The 15168-nt window shown below is 36.7% G+C and overlaps 1 protein-coding gene across 2 annotated transcripts in view; it reads left to right on the forward strand.

Moving 5' to 3' along the window:
• Positions 1 to 1117: 1117 nt before the first annotated feature.
• The window catches only part of LOC106873486 (uncharacterized), a 132464-nt gene continuing 118413 nt past the window's right edge, over positions 1118 to 15168 (forward strand). The window contains exon 1 of one of the 2 annotated variants that reach the window (XM_052965619.2): positions 1118 to 2256. The gene's annotated coding sequence lies outside the window, so the exon portion shown is untranslated. The remainder of the gene's footprint in view (positions 2257 to 15168) is intronic. The other variant, XM_052965620.2, reaches the window with a different exon arrangement.

Here is a 15168-nt window from a genome sequence, read left to right on the forward strand (position 1 = left end):
TTACGTTTTGTGTTCAAATTCCGCTGAGGTTGACTTTGCCCTTCATCCTTTCGGGGTCGATAAATTAAGTACCAGTTATACACTGGAGTCGATGTAATTGACTTAATCCTTTTGTCTGTCCTTGTTTGTCCCCTCTATGTTTAGTCCCTTGTGGGCAGTAAAGAAATAAGAAACATTAGCACGCTGGGCAAAATGCTTAGCGGTATTTCGTCTGTCTTTACATTCTGAGTTCAAATTCCGCCGAGGTCGACTTTGCCTTTCATCCTTTCGGGGTCGATAAATTAAGTACCAATTGCATACTGGGGTTGATCTAGTTGACTGGCCCCCTAGAGTAGAAAAGAAAGAGGTTGTGTGGTGAACCAGATTGAAAGGGCTGAAGACAGATACTTTCCTCATTGGCTTAGCTCTCATCAACTTTTTCAAGTTTTACTTGAAAAGGAAAGTGAGGGCAGAGAGAGAGAAGTACTGACCCCACCCCCACCAGCAATTTTGTTGCAAGGTGGGTGAGTGTGGCAAGAATGGTATGAGTGAACAGGTCTACTCTAAACATGCGCCAGTAGACAATGTGTAGAGGTTACTTGTCCTAGTGGTCAAGGTTTTGGAGGGTTTCCATGAGCAGCCCTAGGTAGTCTCCTTCTTTTGAGGTATCATTCTTTGTTAAAATTTATATATTTGTAAATTTTACTTTTTTATACACCTTTCATGTAACCCCACATTGTATTGTCCTGTACTGGCCCCAACGTTTTTTATGAACCTCTAGTGATTAATAAAGAAAACATTATTAATTCCATTTATTCAATCATATATTGAGTTCTCTTTATCCTATTTGTTCCATCCATCCATCCATCCATCCATCCATCTAGATAGATAGATAGATACATTTCTTTTATTAGCCACACAGGGCTCAACAAAAATGGGACGAATACAATGTAGAGCTTTTCTTTTTGGGAGGGGGAATGAAAAAAAAAGTAGGGGTGGGTGTCGATCAAAAGGGATCGAGAAAAAGAAAAAAAAAAGGCGATCAATAGGGATCGTGTATCACAGTAATGTTCTCGTGTAAAAAGAGGGGAGGAAGATAGATAAATAGAGACAGAGAGAGAAAGAGATAAATAGATAGATAAAATAGTATTTTGCGCTATCTTTTTGGTATTCTAGTAGTCTTTTTCCTTTTTGTTTTGCATCTATGTTTGCTTTTGTTTGTATGTGTGTGTACAAGACACGCGTATTAATTAATATTGAAATTTAATGTATCTATTGTTTGATTGTTTTTTTTTTCCTTTCCTTATTTTCTTTTGCTTGTTTAAATGTATAAAAATTTTTTATCTGAGCGTCAAAAAACTTCTAAAAACAATAAGATAATAGACATGTTAAGTGATATATCTTAAAACTAATGACTTGCTGCATACTTGAATAAAAGTTGGTCGGTTCGTGTGCATAAACGATATGCAACAACAGCAACCAGCTGATTTAATTCTCAGTTCGTTGTCTTCCCGACAAGATCTCTATTTTTTTTCGGCCAGCCGCTCGTCCCTCTGGAGTGATTTCAATAAGAATCTTCTCCCCTACATAACGTGTGCGTATATTTTCGTCGTCAGCCACTGAGAGGAAACACGATTTACTTCTGCAGCTTACTTTTTTTCTTCTTCTTTTCTTTCTGTATTTAACTCTCAACTGCGTTAGCAAGTAGTTTTACCTCAACCTTTATTTCTTTATTCTCTTTCGTATCTGGCAGCAGTAAAATTTTTTTTTCATCCTCACTAAGTTATTTAGTTCCCTATAACAACCAACTAACTTTATCTGGCGTACTCGGCCTTTTATAATAATTCCAAGTTCAGAACAAAAACAAAGGAAAAAAAAAGAAGAAAACCATTGACCTTTTAGATAAGAAATTTAAAGCTACCGTACCGCAAAAAGCAAAAACAAAGGAAGAAAGAAAGAAACCAAAAAAGGAAAACGAAAATTAATGAAATATTTCAAAATCGCTACTCATAATATATATATAAAAAAAACAATAACCATGATAAAGTCATACAACTCATTGTGAGAGGAAATTTTGTTTTGGAGCCTCCAATGTGATAATTTACCGTACATTGTTCTGCTAGGATTACTGAAAAAAACCTTACATCTTTTTTGAAGGGGACGACTAACAGAAAACGAGGATTGAGCAGCAAAATTTTTATCAGTGAGGATACTTAGCTACCTGATGTAAAACTTATAATGTCTGATCTCTAGGGAAACCCTGGAAAACAAAATAAGGTAAATATGATATTTGTTTCGGAAGATTTATTTTTTTATTCTCCTTTACGTTTTATCATACTTCAGGCACCTCGCAAATTCGTCTGAGAAATTGTGTTCGCACTTGCATTTTATTTATTTTTTGCGCCTTTTAAGAACTTTGATAATTAATTTTTTTTTGTTATTTTCATATGAAGTTCTGTGATCAAAGTAAGGAAATTTTAAAGTTTATTCGACAAAGTTTAGGGAAGAAAAACGGGAGTGGGAGGGGAATACCTTTTTACGAGCTTCTTTCAATGTAAATAAGTTTTTAATGTTCAACAAGTATTTTTGTTGTCATTTCATTGCTTTGTTAGTTTTTTTTTTTTAGTGTTAAGGAATCCTTAAGTTTATTCTACGCAATTTAGTGAGGAAAAAGGGGATATTCCTCTTTTGCGAACCTGTTTGAATGTAGATAAGTTTTTAACTTAGCAAGAATTTAAAAAGTATTTTTTAAGAAATGTTTCAATCCTTAACATAATTTTCGCACAAGGAGTTTTAAATAATAATAATAATAATAAAAACTTTATGATGCAAAAAAGAGAATTAATCCTTTATTAATTCCCTACATATTTCTGGTTCTCCCATCTACACTGGCGAATTGACGAATTAATCTATTACAAACCAAAATTTAAAGATTATCTGCATTGCTTGGAAGTGAATGAGTTCCGGTTTCGATACCTGTGGGGGTAGTTATATCACTTTTAATGTCCTCGAGAAACTATGTAAAAAGAAAAACATTTTTAGTTTTTATCAAATTTCTTTGTCACCTTTTCGTTTTTCTTCTCTTACAGTAAATGCATGCGCTATTTAAGCTTTCTAATATTGACTCTCAAAATATGTAATTCGTAATAACGAAACAAAATAAACGGAGAAATATTTGTTTAAATGTCTTATCAAATCGATAGATAACAGATGTCTTACTCGGTATTAAGTGTGTGTGTGTGAGAGAGAGATAGATAGATAGAGAGAGAGAGAGAGAGAGAGCGTGTTTGTCTGTGAGAACGAGTTTGTGTGTGTGTGTGTGTGAGAGAGAGAGAGAGAGATACTTTCACAGACAGAACTCGTATTTTCCGCTTGATAAATCTTGTTAATTGCTGTATATACTTAAACATACACTGAGTCATTCTATCTCTGTTTTTCGGTGTCGTTTAGAAGATTTTGTTGTCGAGACAAAAGATTTCAACGAAATAAAAGTTTAAACAATACAACTCTACGAAAAAAAAGAAGACTCCGATATTTTTCAATCGTTGAAGTTAATTTTCCATACAATGATTCAATATTTGTTGCCGGCTAAAAACAGGGAACAGCTGTGATTCCTAAAACTAGACAAGTTATAATAAAGCAACTTATGGAAATTGATTTGAGAGAGAAAAAGATTTGTATGGAGGAAATGGTTTTCAAACACTTTAATATCTTCATTGTATATTTTTCCTACTCAAGTTATTAAAGTTGCTATTTGGGCGATAGCAGTGAACTAAATCGGAACAGCGGTAGACAAAATGCTTTAGGAGTATTTCGTTAGATCTCTTGACTTCTAGTTCAAACCCCACCGGGATTAACTTCGTTTTGTTTTTTCTTCTCTCTTATCTTTCCAGGACCGGCAAAATATATACCTGTTTATATATAATTAACTACTGCACTCGCCCAAAGTGGGTGGCTTTTACGCCAAGGAGTTTGGAATAGCTTCCTCACTATCTCTGTGGGAAAGAAAAGGGCACGGAATTGGGTGGGTGGGGTGGGGTGGGATGTATAAAAGACTGAATTTGAAAAAAAAATCACAATCGTTCTTCTCGTTGCATGAAACACAAGGAACACTTAGATGAGACAGAGAGAGTGGGAGTGAGGAAACGATCACCCAATTCCTTTTCTTTTCTTTGAGGTCGTGAAGGCTATTCCGAAAGTCCGCCGAAATCACTATTTTACTATTTTCTTCGATTCAACAGCGTAATCTAGAAAGCAAAGAAAATAAGTATTTATCATGCTTTGTTAAACGAGAACACGAATTTACATGTAGCAAAGGTGGTGGGGTTTGGAAATAAATGTCCCATACCTCAAGGGAAAGGAAATCTGTTTTTTTTTTTATCTTCCCTACCGTTTTCTCTCTCCCCCTCCCCGTATTTCGTACAACGGTTATTATGGTTCTGAAAAAGTTTCTTTCAAAAATTTCAGCTTGTTTCCATTTTGTCTTCCCCTCTATTTCCGTAACTTTTTCTTCCCCACGAAGGACATCCATTCCGAAACTCTGTCCGTCGTATAAAGTATATATTTCCAAATTTTAAAACAGAATATTTAACATTCTTTTATCACAAAGTTAGTTCCAAAGTAAATATAGACTTTGATAGATAAGGTAAAATTTCACGAAGGATTGAAACAAAATTTAAAATTCATCTGGAGATGAGGGCTCGATTCTAGAGGGAAGTCTGTTCTCGTTAGAATCTGTAGGTTATGGTTTAAATTATATCCAGTCTTCCCCACCCTCTGATCAGATTATTGCTGCATATTACAATTCAATTTTGAATGTTCGTGCGGGGGGGGGGGAGGGGGACACGATTTTCTGTCCTCCATAGAGACTGTATAGACTGATGGTGTGGGTTGGCCACATTGATAAGAGTAGCAGACGACAGTCGAAAGGTCGGCGGCTTGTATTCTGCCATTGGCTCTGCTTTGTGTTCGTGACCAAAACAATTGACATAGAGTCTAATGTTTCTCAAACTGATAAATACTAGCTTATTACCACTACTCCAAATAGGTCGAAAATTTTGCCATTTCTCCACTGCTCAGCATCGAGAAGACAAAGTAGTTTGCATCAATATCTGTTCTTCAGGCATTGGAGTTGCGTGGATTTTAGTCGCTCTGTACAGTAGTAATATTAACCCACCCCACCCCTTTTCCTTAAATATAACATACCTTCGACTACAGCAAGCACACGTTTATAAAGCATCTGCCCTGAGCACTCTGCACACCCAACGCTATGCCACTGGACACTGGGGAAGTTTGAAATCATTTGAATTTTATTAAATAGAGTAATTTGTGTTTTCAATCCGGTCAGCATTCCACTTGAGTGAAGTGCACTGGACTCGTTCGCCCGACTTCAAACAGAATATCGTATAATAGTCACAAATCACCACTCCGAAGCAGCACTGTGGAGTAAATAAACATGCAGTTCGCTGGTTTGACTCCATTTATGTTGGCGCAATTTGTTTTTCCCGGGCACTCATGAAAGTGAAAGTATTTACTTGATCAAAAGTAGATATTTTCCAGCGCAAAAAGTAGGAGTGTGTTCTTACAAAATGAAACTATTAAGGGATGAAAGTAAAATAGTGAATTGTTGAATGCTGGCTAAATACCATTAAGCATCCAGCGTGATTATCATTCACTGTTGATGTTGAATCCATCGTATGTATTAAATTCCTAATTAGTGTGTGCAAAGAATCGCTATTAATTAATGTATCAAATGATAATAGATTAGAGAACGACGAACAGCAAATACAAGAGGAACATTCCTGCAAAACTATGGCTTTCTCCATCACAGTTATTGTTGTGGTGATAGCGAAGCCATTTTAATAGTATTATAGGCCACAAGCAAGTCAATGCACTGAGCTCTATATTAGTTATTTACTGGTCTCAAATTTTGGCACAAGGCCAGCAAGTTCGGGGGAGGGGATAAGTCAATTACATTGGTCCCCAGGGCTCGACTTCCGAAAGCATGAAAGGTAAAGTCGACCTCAGCAGAAGACGGATGAAATGCCGCTACGCATTTTGTCCGGTGTGATAGTAATTTAGTCATTTATTAACAGCGAGCTTCAGTCTGATTAAGTCAAATAGGGCACCTGTATCTGTGCGCCCCTACCATCCCGGGGAAACGGCCCAGTGTGTTCATATCTTAAGACGTCATTGATAGTTGTACTGAAAGTGTCGTAAGAGTCATTGCGAATACATTTTCTTCGAGGAAATTTGTCTCTTATGCAAGTCATTGAGCTCTTGTATTGTTTGGAAGAGTGACATAGCTAGCATCAAAATAACTCTCTAAAGCAAATATTTTTATTTTCCCCTTAAATAACTGACTTTTTTTGACAAAGGTAAAAGGAAAAAAAAAAACATTCACGTCTTGATGTGGAAAACGTCTACTTTCGACGAGGTGAATGGTTTAAAATTCATGGAGCTCGAGAAACTAAGAATCGATGATTTTTTTTTTTTTTCTTTTCTATTTCCTTTTGTTGGTCTGTGTGCTCCACAACCAATTTGAGTCGAAGGACTCTTTTAGAATTATTAATGTTGATACAAGGACATATATTTGCAGAGCCTGAACATAGCAGTTTGAATCGAATAATACATGACTAAGGCGATCCTTGAGCTTAGCCCATGGACAGGGGTGGTGGTATCTAGTTTCATTTTATCAACCTCAGCCTTTCGGACCTTAGCGTACCCCTAATTCCTAATATCAATTTCCATTGCGCTTAAGGTATCACTTAGTTTTATCAATCAATAATGACAAAAACGATAGTCACTCTTAAGCTCAACGGTCATCAATGACCGATTCTTTTTATTTCATCAACTCCAGAAGAATGAAAGGTAAAACTAACATCGGCGAAATTTGAACCAGGAATTTCATTTAAAAATTACGATTTCTTAGATGCCTCAAGATCACTACTTTTGGAGGATCGTATAGTCGGTTATAACAGCTCTAGTTTAATTTATTTTATAGATAAAAGACGGAAATTAACCTCTAACGGGATTTGAAGTAAATACTGTCAGTTTTACTAGTACTCTACGGATTCTGCCATCCATTGCTATCATCGCCAGTGAACAACTTTTGGCTGATGTTAAAATGGTTTCTGAGTGTTCTTCTAATTTTCCAATTGACTGAGCTGATTTATTCTATTTCTCGTTCGAATATTTGCCATTACCACAGAGATCTGCACTCGTGATCGGCTTCACCCATGTTCTATGATACAAAGTTACTGTTTTAAAAGTGATCTAAATTAAAGCCTTCCATCAAAAATTTCATTTTAAATTATTCCAAGCATCAACTTAACTGTGACAGTCATTTTAATAAATTGTTTATTCTGAAAATTAATTGAATCAAAAGCGTCTTTCAAGAGAAATATGGTAAACAAGACGAAATATCTCAACAGCTCGATTCTCATCACCAACGCTGCGGTGTATCCATGGAAGGAAATATCTTAGTAATTCTGAATTGTCTCAACTTCCTAAGTGATAAACAAGTACAATAGAGACCAACAGTTCCGTACTGCAAACAGCGGATATAGTATCAGAGAGTGAGGGGAGAGGAGATGGAAAGAGTGTTCACTACAGCAAATAGCAAACATATTTTTTTTGTTTGTCATTTGACTGCGGCCATGCTGGAGCACCGCCTTTTAGTCGAACAAATCGACCCCAGGACTTATTCTTTGTAAGCCTAATACTTATTCTATCTGTCTCTTTTACCGAACCGTTAAGTTACGGGAACGTTGACACGCCAACATCGGTTATCAAATGATGGTGGGAGGACACACACACACACACACATATATACCAGAGTAAGCACATAAATGCGAAACAAGGTTGAAAAAATAGTACTCGAATACCAGAGGTAGAGTAATATACTTTATTGAAAAGTAGCAAAAATATATCACAAAAACTGTTTACTCAGTTTCACGTTCTCGTTCGTCGGGAAAATTAAACACTGTCCGACGAACGGTGACGTGAAACTCCGAGTAACAGATTTTGTGATATATTTCTGCTGCTTTTCAACAAAGTGTGTGTATATATATATATATTATATACGACGGGCTTCTTTCAGTTTCCGTCTACCAAATCCACTCGGTCCAAGGCTATAGTAGACACTTGACCAAGGTGCCATGCAGTGGGACTGAACCCGGAATCATGTGGTTAGTAAGCAAGCTGCTTACCACACAGCCACGAATATTTTAGTCTGCTGCATTGAGTTCGTTTTAGAAAAGAAACGCCTCCGAAAAATTGTCATTGACGGAATTTGGCAATCTGCAAAACTATTATTGCAGTCCGTTGCCTTATTCCTGTTAAAAATTCAAGAGACACCATGTTTATTATAGGCTCAGACGTGGCTGTGTGGTAAGAATCGTTAACTCGCCGGGCGAAATGCTTAGCGGTATTCCGTCTGTCGTTACGTTCTGAGTTCAAATTCCGCCGAGGTCGACTTTGCCTTTCCTCCTTCCGGGGTCGATAAATTAAGTACAAGTTACGCACTGGGGTCGATGTAATCGACTTAATCTTTTTGTCTGTCCCTGTTTGTCCCCTCCATGTTTAGCCCCTTGTGGGCAAAAAAAAAAAAAAAAAAAGTTTGCTTCCCAAACTTTCCGGGTTCAGTCCCACTGCGTGGCACCTCGAGCAAGTGTCTGTTACAATAGCCTCGAATCGACCAAAGCCTTGTGAGTAGATGTGGTTAGAAGTACTCCGTCGGTTACGACGACGAGGGTCGCAGCTGATATGATCAACGGAACAGTTTGCTCGTGAAATTAACGTGCAAGTGACTGAGCACTCCACAGACACGTGTACTATTAACGTATTTCTCAGGGAGATTCAACGTGACACAGAGGGTGATAAGACCGGCCCTTTGAAATACGGGTACTACTCATTTTTGCCAGCTGAGTGGACTGGAGCAACGTGAAATAGTGTCTTGCTCAAGCACACGACGCGTCGCCGAGAATTGAACTTACGATCGTGAGCCAAATGTCCTAACCACTAAGCCACGCGCCTTTACAGTGGATGTGGGCCATGGAAACTGAAAGAAGTTTGTCATATATATCTGTGTTTGTTCCTAACCACCACTTGACAAGTGTGAGTTTGTTTACACCCTCGTAACTGAGCGGCTCAATAAAAAGAAACCGATAGAATAAGTACCAGGCTTTAAAAAATGTATTGGATTCGATCTGTTCGACTAAACCCTTAAAGGCGATTCCCCAGCATGACCGCAGTCTGAAACGAGCAAAAGATCCTGTATATTCAGATTGTCTTAAAGAAAATTCTTTTGAGTGGTTTTGTTTCCAGGTTCATAGGAAGCTTTTGAACACAACACAGAAAACGTAGCAAAACACAGTGTTTGTGTTGCTTGCCTTCACTAGACAGTTTGTTAAAGATTAAAATCAGAATGTTTATCTGGGCTGGATTAAATCGTTTAAGAAGTTCAAAACTATTGCATGAGATGTTTAGTAGAATATATATTTTTTATTGATACTATTGGTAAAGAGATGGCTGTGTGTAGTTCTGGGTTTGATTCCACTGTACAACACCTTGATAATGTGTCTTCTGCCATAGCTTCGGATCAACCCCAAACCAATTGAGTGAAATGGGATAGATTGAAACTGCCACACCGGAAACAGACTTACCTAACGCTCATTTTAACAGCTAGTCCTTGGGTGTCTTTTAGCAGATTCCATTCTGCTAATTTCCTGTGCTTTTCTCATGAAGGTCTTGACACAGCACGGAAACATTTCAAAACGTTTTTGGATGGTTAACCTGCTTTCTCTGACTAAGCCACGTGAAAAAAGAAATATCCTTAATTCCAACCTTTATTTTAATGTAGTACGGAATAAAGTTTTTACTGACTTTCAAATCACCGAAATTTTGTTTTGTCGGCAATCTTTCGTAATGTGATCCACAAAGTGAAACGATTGAAGTCGACAAAGATCGGCACAATAAAAATGAAAGTTAAATAACGTTCGGCAATACTCGACTAAATTCGGCAATGCAATTAAAGCGGAAGAATGTATTTCTTTGAAACTGAATGCTAAGCTGACTGAAAGGAATTATGTCGTACAGGATATTTGTGTTAAACAATGAACATTGAAAGTACAAATAATTTTCTTGTATTGTTGGGATTAATTCATAATTCAGCTGTGTATTGTAATGAATCAATGCATTTGGTGACTCACCCCACATGTTCAGATAGAAAAGCTGTGAGGTGTTGTATGCATAGGCGTTTATCAAAGTATTAGGTATATTTTTATCTGGGCCTCGTATCTCTTTGTCTCACCTCGTAAAACTTATGGACAGCCATTAACTGTAAACTTTTATAGAGCAGGTCCATGTCGGTGGAGAGGCAATAGTTAATTGCTATAGATATTCAAGATATATACGTGTGCTATATGGTTTATCGACAAGCCTGTGTAGATTGGCAGAAACAGTTTACACAGTTTGTTAAATGTCTTCGACAGTATTATCCTGTCCAATTCTTATAGTTTAGTTTATTATTGAGCAAATCATAAAAGAAATCAAAAACATTTTGCAAAAAAATAAAAATCAGATTTTACAATTATCCTTTTGTTACATCAGGTTCATATCACTTATTTTCTTTCAAAGAGAACTATTCCTTCGCATTCCCTGCTGAGTTTCCGGTAAATAACGATCTCTGCGATTGCAATGGTTTCACGTTCTCGTTCTTAAAGCGAACCTTGTCGTTTTGACTCGTTTTCCAGCTTTTAAATTGTTTAGACTAAAGTAATAATAAAGTGAATATATCTGAAATACTTTAATCAAACATAGGTTTGGTCAATAACCAGCTGCTACTGGGTGGGTTCGATAATGATATACCAATGGTATATTAATGTTTGCAGAATTTGGGCACAAATCCAAGGAAAAGTTATGAATGTTGTTAAAAGAAATAGAAAAAAAACCCCAGCGAACCTGTTACGGTAAATGTAGAATTTGAAGATGACTCTCCGTTACCCCACCTATGTATGAAACATATATAGGATTGTCAAGGGAATTCTACCTCCCCAACTTCTTCCCAGCATCTGGGTGAACTCTATGTGGAGTTGGCATGCCCCAAACAAAACTAATATATTTAAGCTAACAGCAGCGCACTAACTGCTGAATCGGCAGGGTACGGCAGTCAGCCGTTCATATCCTATATCCAGTTGTGGTGAGATTGTAAATTTGTATTACAAAACGGGAACCCTTCTGTTGCTACATTCATATTGAAGTACACAGCCTTTGTATCGCCTGGCATGAGGAAGAATTTACTAAAATGATTGGTACTACTAAAGGAGAGTGGTCCCAACTCGCACCCGCGCAAGCTAGTCGTGAGTAGTCGATCCTACAACAATTGCTGGTCATATCCCTCATATATTGATGCCATTGAATAACAGTAGTATGTGATAGGCCGGTCATCTCAGATGATGTGTATACGGATGGGTTATGGGACCATAAATATGTAACAAGAATGCCAACAAATCCTAGTAAACTTTTTAGCACAAGGCTCTCTTGTAGGATCGACTACTCACGACTAACTAGTGCGGATGCGCGTTGGGGACCACTCTTCTTTAGTAGTACTAAAATGATTTTGTCACTATTTAGTTGATATTTGGGACATATCGAACATGAAATTTTGGAAGATTTTAATTTTGATCACTTTAAAGTTTATATTATAGAACCAGGAGTGGTCGCAAGCGGATTGGTATCAAAACAAACCACTTTCCGTTTATACTATTTCGTGGGTAAACTAACTTTTTAATGTATATGAATAAAAAGAAATAGTTTTCTTAAGAACCCGAGTTGAATCGCAACATGGTTTCGATTCCCGCTTCTCATGTTAGGAAGAGACCTGAATGACACGACTTGATTCGAGACGAATATAGAGATGAGCTCTTGACCGCCATAGAATGTAGCCATTATACTTATCCACCCTTTAGTTTTTAAAAGCTCAAAGTCGTCAAAACTTCAGATTATATTTTCTGTATTTGTTACGTACTATTTGTGTTAAAGTGACTATCATCCTTGTAAATCGAACTACTTTGACCCATAATGTGTCATTAAGAATCAAATATGTCTTTTGTAAGACTATTTGTTAATTTCGTTTTCGTTACTAATAAAATATGACGTATTTACTCAAATAGATTTTAATGATAAATTTCTTGTCTGCGGTAAAAAAAAAAAATATGGCGACGTATTTACGGTAAACTATTCAGTTTTCACGTGTACTCCTATTTACAACTGTACTTTTTATATTCACCTTTGCTGCTTTAATGCTGAGCCTCAGGACAGCACCATTGGAGTCGATCCAGGATTAAAGGCCTTCTAACCGTGACCATCCTGTCACTTTACGAACTCAAGTGATGAGGTGAGTTGGGTTATTAGACCAATAAAAGACAACAATGTGTACAAGATATTAAAATTCTAATTCCATTAATGCAGCCTACCACTGAATCCTATTTATATTGTTCTTGTAAAAGTTTAATCATAAGATAGTCATGTTAAGCGAATCGACTGACTGGTGGACCTTGCTTTGAAATTAGTGGCTTTTTCCCCCTCTCGTTCTCCCTCTTACCGTCCGTTTGTTCGCTAAAACAACATGATGCTGTCATAATACTTTTCTGAACATAACTACCATGTTAGTCACGTTAATTTATTTTAGTATGAATAAAAGACAAAAACTGCAAGCAAAAAACCCTCTGAACGTTAGCGATAATTTGACAAGTGTACATGTACGAGTCTACACAATATATGACGTTAGAAGACTTTTATTTCGTTTATTTTTTTGTAATTCTCTCTCCAACTATTTATATCTGTATGTCTGTTTTTCTTTCTTCCATTCATCTCAATTCTACATTTTATTGTCTGCTTTTTTTTAAACCACACTTTCTCACTCTTCTATTTATTTTTATACAACGTTTTGATGTTAACTCTCACAACTAGTCTAACCGTCTTAAGGCATAGGCACACAGTGTTGTTGCCCACGGGCGCAAGCACGAATCAAGTAGCCCAATGCTAATCTATAACTTCTCGATAAATACACTGGGGCCTAGATGTTCCCCAATCGTTTTGAAAGATAAATATTTTAATCAAATAGAAAATAATTTTGATCAGTGGTTTATCCATAGTTTCTGCGCGGTTCTGAGACAGCTGTCCTTTAGAGTCCTACACTTGATGAGAAAGAGACGGGTAGTTCTTACCCTTAATCCTTTTTTTTTTTTTTTTTTTTGTAGTATTCTTGTGCTTAATACATTGTTCTTTTGTATATTGTCTAAACTTTTACAGACTTCATTAAAAAAAAAAATCACTAGATGCCGATTGGAAACTTCTGCATATCGTTTTTGACCTAACTTTCTCTGGGTTCAAGGATGAGGATTTTTCACTTCCTTTACGGATGAAATTTTGTCTGCTTTTAAAATCGAAAATAATTGTTAGTGAAAAAGAAGCTTAAAGTTTTTAAACCAGCACAGTAATTTAGATTTGCTTAATTAATGAATGTATAAAATTTAGGATCCGTTTGTTTTCTCGACACTGATGCCCTCTCCACGGGTTCTTTTTCAATTTGCTTGTGGTTCCTAAAAGGAACCTCACTTTCGGTTTACACAAACTAAAGCTGGCCGCTTACAATGTCTTTTCCTTTTCTGTATTTTCCTTTTTCTTTATTTCCTTTATCACATAAGCTATATACGGTATATCTGCTTTTAAAAGGACCTTCCAAGATAAGAATTAAAATCTTAGAAGGAACATGATACAAAATTATTCAAAGCCTCCAGCCCTTAATGACGACTGCCAATAAAGATTTCTTACACAGGCGCAAATTTGAAGATTCATAACTGACGGAATTAGTTCTAAATCGTGCCTAGTTAGCGCCGATCGGAGAGGATATCATCGGGTGGTGGTGCTGAATTCATCCTATTGTTACCATATTTCTGTTGAAATACACGGCTTTTATTCCAATTTAGTTAGAACATGAAACATTTAGTACAATTTTCATCGTTAAAATGGAGTTTGAAAAATAAAACATGAAATTTTGATGAAAGGTTTTAGCTCTGATCACTTAAAAATTTCCGTATCAGGTAACATGGTCACAGCATTCGACGCTCAACACACATAGTGTGATACTACAGCTCAGCTCCTTGGCCACAACTTCCTGCGTATAAACATTCTATCTCTTTGTGTAACTCTTATACGAACTGGTTTTCCCTATTCTCAGTGTTTGAGACTTTTTACTGTCTATGTTACAGACACTCTTTCTATGTTCTGTGTTGCTCTCACTCACACACACTTGTACACTCACACATTGTACACACACTATTGCTTATTCGACTGTCCGTCACTTCACATTGTTGTATACCTTCTCTTGTACAAGAAGGCCTGATTTATCTACTGTGTTAATTTTATATGTCGCATGCACGCGCGCACAGACACAAACAGTTTCACTTTGTTAATAAATTTATTCTCATTATATATATAACGGTTGAGTTTGTCCTAAGTTCTTTTAGTGACACAATGGCTCGTATCTCTCACGACGAGCCTTCTATCTTATATATATCTTATTTTTGTGTTCGACCGTGCGACATGGTAAAAAGGAGCCTTTTCCCGTCTACGTCGCCATCTCTTTTGGTTCGCACGGTCGAAGTATTACAACTATATTTACTTGTTATTGTTACTATTGTTTAAAAAACCATAATCTTCATTTTGAAAATAGGAACCGAATTAAAATAAAATTTTTAAAAATGGTGGCCGCGAATAGTGCCATATTCCTATTTTCAATTTGAGGTCACCAATCTTAAGGATGTTGTGTTGTCTAGTACACATAGCAATGAGATAACAGATCTGCATTTAAGGAGTTTCGTGATATTTGATGAGACTAATATTTTTACGTATAGCCTAGTTGGCCGAAACTTCAAAGTCACTGTCAGTAATGTTCTTGTTTAAGAATAACAAACAAATATATAATATAATGTGTGTGTGTACACATGATGTGCTGTTGAACAGTTTTCCTTGTACCGAATGCCACTTAGAAGGCATTGATCTGCCCAGGGTTGACCCAGTGTAAAAGACACGGCCAAACCTGTCCTATGTTCCCTGGCTTTAAAGTTGTTGACTTTAAGTCAAAAACCTTTTGGATACATCACATCACTAACTGCACCAAGCACT

The sequence above is a fragment of the Octopus bimaculoides genome, chromosome 2, assembly GCF_046866305.1.
Source record: "Octopus bimaculoides isolate indiv1 chromosome 2, ASM4686630v1, whole genome shotgun sequence".
In the NCBI taxonomy this organism is placed as follows: domain Eukaryota; kingdom Metazoa; phylum Mollusca; class Cephalopoda; order Octopoda; family Octopodidae; genus Octopus; species Octopus bimaculoides.